Source organism: Choloepus didactylus, chromosome 27, assembly GCF_015220235.1.
Source record: "Choloepus didactylus isolate mChoDid1 chromosome 27, mChoDid1.pri, whole genome shotgun sequence".
NCBI classification, from domain to species: domain Eukaryota; kingdom Metazoa; phylum Chordata; class Mammalia; order Pilosa; family Megalonychidae; genus Choloepus; species Choloepus didactylus.
Genome location: NC_051333.1, coordinates 11,393,570 through 11,401,464, shown reverse-complemented (window position 1 = coordinate 11,401,464; position 7,895 = coordinate 11,393,570).

Sequence of the window (7,895 nt, the reverse complement as noted above, 5' to 3'; positions counted from 1 at the left end):
AAGACTGTACCAATTTCTCATCAGAAACCATGGAGGTGAGAAGGCAGTGGTATGATAAATTTAGGGTACTAAAAGAGAAAAACTCCAGTCAAAAATTCTTTATGCAGCAAAAACATCCTTCAAAAATGAAGGAGAGTTTAAAATATTCATAGAAAAACAGAAACTGAGAGAGTCCTGCTGGCTGAAAGGAAAGGACAGGAGAGAGTGGCTTGGAGAAGGTGAACAAATGAAGATTATCACTAAGGGTAACTAAAAGAGTTAAAAGAGAGACAAGAAAAGATATGACATATAAAAACTAAAGGATAAAATGGTTGAAATAAATACCGCCTTTACAGTAATGAGATTGAATGTTAATGGATTAAACTCCCAAATCAAAAGACAGATCAGAAGACTGGATAAAAAAGCATGATCCAACTATATACTGTCTTAGACTCAAAGACACAAACAGATTGAAAGTAAAAGGTTGGAAAAACATACTCCATGTAAATAGTAACCAAAAAAGAGCTGGGACAGCTATACTAATACTGGACAGAATAGACTTTAAATGGAAAACTGTTATGAGAGACAAAGAAGGACACTATATATTAATAAAAAGGGCAATCCACCAAGAAGAAATAACAATCATAAATATTTATGCACCTAACCATGGTGCCTCAAAATACATGAGACAAAACACTGGCAAAACTGAAGGAAGAAACAGATGTCTTTACAATAATAGTTGGAGACTTCAGTATACCACTCTCATCCACTCATCAATAGACAAGACATCTAGACAGAGATTCAATAAGGAAACAGAGATCTTGAATAATATGATAAATGAACTGGACATATATGGATCATTCTCCAGGATAAACCACATATTGGGTCACAAAACGAGTCTCAATAAATTTTAAAAGATTGAAATCATCCAAAGCATCTTCTCCAGCCATAATGGAATGAAGCTGGAAATCAATAACAGGCATAGAACTGGAAAATACACAAATATAGGGAAGTTAAACAACACACTGTTAAACAATCAGTGGGTAAAAGAAGAAATTGCAAGGGAATTCAGTAAATAACTTGAGAGGAATGAAAACGAGAACATAACGTATCAAAACTTATGGGGCGCAGCAAAGGCAGTGCTGAGAGGAAAATTTATAGCCCTAAACACTTACATTAAAAAAGAAGAAAGAGCTAAAATCAAAGATCCAAGTGCATACCTGGAGGAACTAGGAAAAGAACAGCAAATTAATCCCAAAGTAGGAAGAAAGAAAGAAATAAAGACTAGAGCAGAAATAAATGAAATTTTTTTAAAAATAGAATTAACAAGACCAAAAGTTGGTTCTTTGAGAAGAGCAATAAAATTGACAAACCCTTAGCTAAACAAAGGAAAAAGAGAGAGAGAACATGCAAATAAATAAAATCATAAATTAGAGGGGGGACATTATTACTATGTCCCCCACAGAAATAAAAAGAATTATAAGAGGATACCATGAGCAAGAGTATGCCAACAAATTAGACAAACTAGATGAAATGGACAAATCAAATGCCTAGAAACACATGAACATCCTACGCTGACTCAAGAAGAAACTGAAGACCACAACAGACCACTTATAAGTAAAGAAATTGACTTAGTCATCAAATACCTTCCAACAAAGAAAAGCCCAGAACCAGATGTCTTCAGAGGTGAATTCTACCAATCATTCCAAGAAGAATTACCACCAATCCTGCTCAAACTGTCCCAAAAAATTGCAGAGGAGGAACACTACCTAACTCATTCTATAAAGCCAAAATCACCCTAATACTAAAGCCAGATAAAGATACTAACAAAAAAAAAAAAAAAACAAGAAAAGAAAATTAGAAATCAATTTCTCTTATGACTATACATGCAAAAATCCTCAACAAAATACTAGCAAACTGAATCCAACACACGTTAAAAGAATTATACACCATGATCAAGTGGGTTTTATCCCAAGTATGCAAGGGTGGTTCAACATAAGAAAATCAATTAATCTAATATACCACATTAACAAAACAAATGGGAAAAAACACATGATCATCTCGATTGACACAGAGAAGGCATTTGACAAAATCCAGCATTCTTTCTTGATAAGAACACTTAGAAAACCAGGAAAAGAAGAAAACTTCCTCAACATGATAAAGGGCATATATGAATCCATAGCTGACATCATACTCAATGGCGAAAGACTGAAAGCCTTCCCTCTAAGATCTGGAACAAGACAAGGATGCCCACTGCCACCACTGTTATTAAACATTATTCTGGATGTTCTGGCCAGAGCAGTTAGTCAAGAAAAAAGAAAATAAAAAGAATCCAAATTGGAAAAGAAAAAGTAAAATTTTTACTATATGGCATGATCCTATATATAGAAAGTCCCAAAAAATCTACAAGAGCTAATAAACCAGGTAAGCAAAGTGACAGGATACAAGATCAACATGCAAAAAACCAGGCACAAAAAGAGAGATATTGTATGTTATCATTAATGTGAACACTGTGAAAAATGTAAAATAAAAGGTTTATATTGTAGGAAAAAAAATCAGTAAGGTTTTTATATACACTAGTAATGAGCAATCTGAGGAGGAAATCAAGAAAAACATCCATTATCAATAGCAACTAAAAGAATCAAATACCTAGGAATAAATTTAACCAGGGATGTAAAGGATTGTACACATAAAACTACAAAACATTGCTAAATGAAATTTTGAAAAGACCTAAATAAATGGAAGGACATTCCATGTTCATGGATTGGAAGACTAAATATCATTAAGTTGTCAATTCTACCTATATTGATTTACAGATTCAATGCAATCCCAATCAAAATTCCAGCAACCTACTTTGAAGAAAAAGAAAAGCCAATCATCAAGTTTATTTAGAAGGGTAATGGGTCCTGAATAGCCAAAAACATCTTGAAAAAGAAGAATGAATTTGGAGGACTCGTACTTCCTGACTTTAAAGCATATTACAAAGCTACATTGGTCAAAACAGTGTGGTACTGGCAGAAAGATAGACGTATTGATCAATGGAATCGAATTGGGAGCTCAGAAATAGACCCTCAGATCTATGGTCAATTGAATTTTGACAAGGCACCCAAGCCCACTCAACTGGGAAAGAATAGTCTCTTCAACAAATGGTGTTGGGAGAACCAGATATCCATATGCAAAAGAATGAAAGAGGACCCCTACCTCACATCCTATACAAAAATTAACTCAAAATGGAACGAAGACCTAAATATAAGAACTGGGACCACAAAACTCCAAGAAGAAAATGTAGGGAAGCATCTTCAACATCTTGTGGTAGGCAATGGTTTCTTAGACTTTACACCCACCACACAATCAAAGAAAGAAAAAATTAATAAACAGGACCTCCTTAAAATGAAAAACTTTTGTGCATCAAAGGACTTTGTCACAAAAGTGAAAAGACAACCTACTCAATGGGAGAAAATATTTGGAAACCATGTATCTGAACAGGTTTAATATCCAGAATATATAAAGAAAGCCTGCCACTCAACAATAAAAACCCATTTTAACCCATTTTAAAGATGGGCGAAAGACTTGAATAGACATTTCTCCAAAGAAGAAATACAAATGGCTTAAAAGTATATGAAAAGTTGCTGAACATCACTAGCGATTAGGGAAATGCAAGTCAAAACCACAATGAGAAATCATTTCATACCCATTAGAATGGCCACTATTAAATAAACAGAAAACTACAAGTGTTAGGATGTGGAGAAATAGGAACACTTGCTCATTGCTAGTGGGAATGTAAAATGGTGCAGCTGCTGTGGAAGACAGTTTGGCAGCTCCTCAGGAAGCTAATTATAGAACTACCATATGATCTGGCAATTCCACTACTAGGTATACACCCAGAAGAATTGAAAGCTGGGACTCAAACAGATTTTTGTGCACTGCTGTTTATAGCAGCATTGTTCACAGTTGCCAAAAGATGGAAACAACCTAAGTGTCCATCAACTGATGAATGGATAATCAAAATGTGGTATATACATACAATGAAATATTTTTCGGCCTTAGAAAGGAATGAAGTCCTGATGCTTGTGACAACCTGGATGGACCTTGAGGACATTACATTGAGTGAAAAAAGCCAGACACGAAAGGACAAATATTGAATGACTCCAATGTTACGAACTAATTATAATAAGCAAACTCAAAGAGTTACAATCCAGCATGTAGGTTACCAGGAGATAGAGTTGGGGTTGGAGAACAGGGAGTTGATGCTTGTACAGAATTTCTATTTAGGTTGATGATAAAGATGTGGAAATAGATGGTGGTGATGGTAGCACATTATTGGGATTGTAATCAATAGCAATGAAATATATAGGTGTATGTGGTTAGAAGAGGAAACATTAGGATGTATATATTACTAGAATAGAAATTAGAAGATTTTTTTAAAAAAAAGATTCTCTTAGGCTTGGATCCAGGTGGCCAGTGCACAAAGGAAAAGATGCTAAACCTCCTTATTGATCCAGGAAGTGCAAATTAGAACCACCATGAGATTCCAACACACACACACCCCAATAAGATCGTTCATATTTAAGTCTGGCCAGACCCAGTGCTGGCTAGGATGTGGAGCAACGAGAACTCCCAGTAGACAGTGGAGATGGAAATTAAAAAGTGTGCAACCCCCTGGGCACACTGTCTGGCACTATCTTCTACAGCTGGATATATGCACACCCCAGGCCCCACAATTCCACTCCTGGATAATGTAGAAGAATCCCGGGTTCATGGGCAGCAGGAGATGCCTGCTGCATGGGTCAAAAAAATCAGAACCTGGAAACCACCCACAGGCCCATCAACAGAAGGAACGAATAAAATGGGGTATATCCATGCAAGAATAGTATACAGCAGTGAGAAATGAACACAGTCAAATACATGCAAAAATATGGATGCACCTTGGACATAAAATTGAGTGAAAGAAGCCAGATGCAAAGAGGTTGGGCTATAAGATTCTCTTCATTAAAAAAATCTGAAGAGGCAAACGGTAGTGGGCAACCATGTATTCGCCTGTAGTAAAAGTATAAAGAAAAGCAAGAAAATTGTAAAAGTCAGAAAAGGGGTCACTTTTGCAGGGAGGGAGGAAATTGGGATTGGAAGGGGCTTTGGAGACTCTGGCTACACAGTTTCTTAACCCGCCTGTTTTCTTCACCATAGTTTGTTAAACTGAACACTCCATTTGATGCAATTCTCCATGTTATATTTCCTAATTCTTCAAGAATTTTTTAAAATCCCATGATCCCAAAGCTCTTTGATCCTCAGATGACTTGATTCTACCTGGGGGCAAAATGCAGTCAGTCTGAGCCCTGGCAGGCAGGCGGGCAGGCAAGCCCGCAGACGAGTCCTGCGAGAACCCACAAGAATTCGGGATCTGAAACACATAATACAATCTGATTTTCCCAGAAGTGAGCAAAATGTGCTGAGCTCTGTGTGACCACAGGGGACCCAAGAGGCGAGTTCAGGGGTGGGAAAAGACCAAGGTGGAAGCACGAGCCTGACACCCCCCACCCCCACCCCGGACAGCCCACCCACCGCGAGCGGGACAAGGGCGCCCCGCGTCTACACCACCGTGCCCGAGCCAGCCCCGAGCCCCGCGCCAGCGCCACCATTTCCGGATGTGGAAACAGCCTGCCCGGGGTCGCTCCCGGCTCGCGACCACCGGATTCGGCGGGGCGGGGGCAGTGGAGACGCGCCCCGTCGGGTCCTCACTCTCGTGGGAAGATGTTGGATGGCGGGGTGGGGGGTGCGGGCGACTGGGCCGGTGTTCGGGGAGAGGGGAGGGGGTCGGCCGTGGCCCCGGCTCAAATGAGGAAGGACCTGGCGTGACCTCGGCTTTCCCAGGAGCGCGAGGGACTTTTGCGTCTGTATTTTTAGGCCCCGGTGGCCGCGGGTGGGGGAGGTTGCGGCCTCGGGCGGGGGAGGCACCGATTTCCAGGGAAAAGCTGGAGTTTCGGGGAAGGTGCTGTCCCTTCCTCCGGAGTGGGCTCTCCGCCTCACCTGGGGGGTGGGCTTGGGAAGGGGGTGCTCCTCGGTCAGTGAGGGACGCTTGCCCCACCTCCGGGAGTGACTAGGCGGAGGGGGGAGGCTTGCTTCCCCAACTCAAGGCTCAAAAAGCACTAATCTAATGGAGGGGGCAGGCACCAGCGCCCTCCTGGGGAGTTCACAGTTTTCCTAGTTCCTGGTCTAAGATTAGTGACGAGACTTAACCAGACCGGCACAGAGCTCCTAGTCTGATGGGGGAGACAGGGGAAAGCATGCGGTGGTGCTTAGGTCTGAAGGGGGAGACACACGCCCACTCTGGCTGAGTGCTCCTTAATCTGATCCGGAAGGCATGCCTTCTTCAGTGAATTATAGTCTGATGCAAGAGGCAGGACCCAGAGTCACCCTCAGGGAGCTTTAGTGTGAGGGCTGAGACAGCCCCCCGCCCCCAGCTTCCGGAAGCCCCAGTCCAGTCCAATTCGCAGCCTCATATCCCCTGGGGGACAAAATTGCCCACCAGCCCCCCAACCCCATTGAGAACCGCTGTCCTAGACAGATGAGGGAGGCATGCCGTTCCATTTTCAGTCTAATGGAAGGCATGCCCCCCACCCACCCAGGGGGTCTCCAGATCTGATAGGAGAGGCACCACCCACTCTTCTGTGAAGTCATGCCTTCATTCTCAGGGAGATTCAGATCTGATGGAGGAGGAAGAATTCAATACAAATGTTCAAGGAGCGTCTTCTCTGATGGGGAACATGTCCCCATCTCAGGGACCTCCCAGTCTGATGGTGGAGGCACTTCTCCCACCCTTGGAAAGCTCAAGTCTGATGGGGTGGGAGAGGCCCCAGCAGGCTCCTCCACACCCCCCACCTTGGAAGCTCCTTTCACGCACCCCCTTCTCTCTTGCTGACTGAATGAACTGGGCAAGGGGCTTCCCCTCCCCACCTTCAGTGGTGAGTCTTCAAACAGGGAACTTCTACAGGAGGACACCATGGTTTCCCAGCCCTGGGACTTCCCTTTATCTGTCAGCTCAGGACCAGGGCCTCACTGGAAGCCAGACACACCCCACAGATCCACAATCACCTACCAACCCTGACCCAGCAGTCACAGTCAGGACACCACCCGGCAATCGAGTGCCCTTAGGGTGCCAGGCTCCGCGGGGCTTTCCAGGCCTGAGCTCACAGGTGTCCTGCCCTGGGAAGGAGGGGTCTGTCCCCACCTCACACCCTGGTGCAGAGGACAAGGCACTTGCTGGAGATCACACAGCGGGGGTGGGAATGGGGGGGAGACCCAGATCCGCCTCACTCCAGAGCTCTTTCCGGGTGAGAACCAGGATGCTGTATCAAGCTGCACTCTGCACCGGCGACTATGCCAAGTGCCTCGTGTCTGACTCACTGAGGCCTCTCAGCCACTAGGATTCTCATCATCATTATTCTTATGACTCAGAGGGGGAAACTGAGGCTCAGGGAGGTCAGCTGCACCTCCACAGTTGCCCAGGGAGTACGTGGCAGAGGTGATAGGCATACTCAGTTTGGCTGACTCCAAAGTCCACTGTCAAAGGTGGGGTCTGCTCAGACAGAGTTAAGAAATGCAAAAGGTTTCTGGGGGACACCACCCAAGCAAGGAAAGAGCAGGAAGCAGGAGTGGGTTGGGGTAACCATCGGTGGGGAGCCCCTGGAGCAAAGACTGCCCATTGGAGGAGTCCCACGTTGGGCAGAAATGGCCAGAACCTGGTTCCCCTCCTTGTCCAGTTCAGTCACTGGCCCGGGGCTGCCCGGGAGACCATGTCCTCGACTGGCAAGCTGAGGCAGAACTCAAAGGAGCCAACCGCTGCAGGCTGTCAGCCATCTGCACCCCTGGCGGCTGGGCCACAAGTCCCTTCTTGAAGGAGGATCTGAGCGACGCCCGTC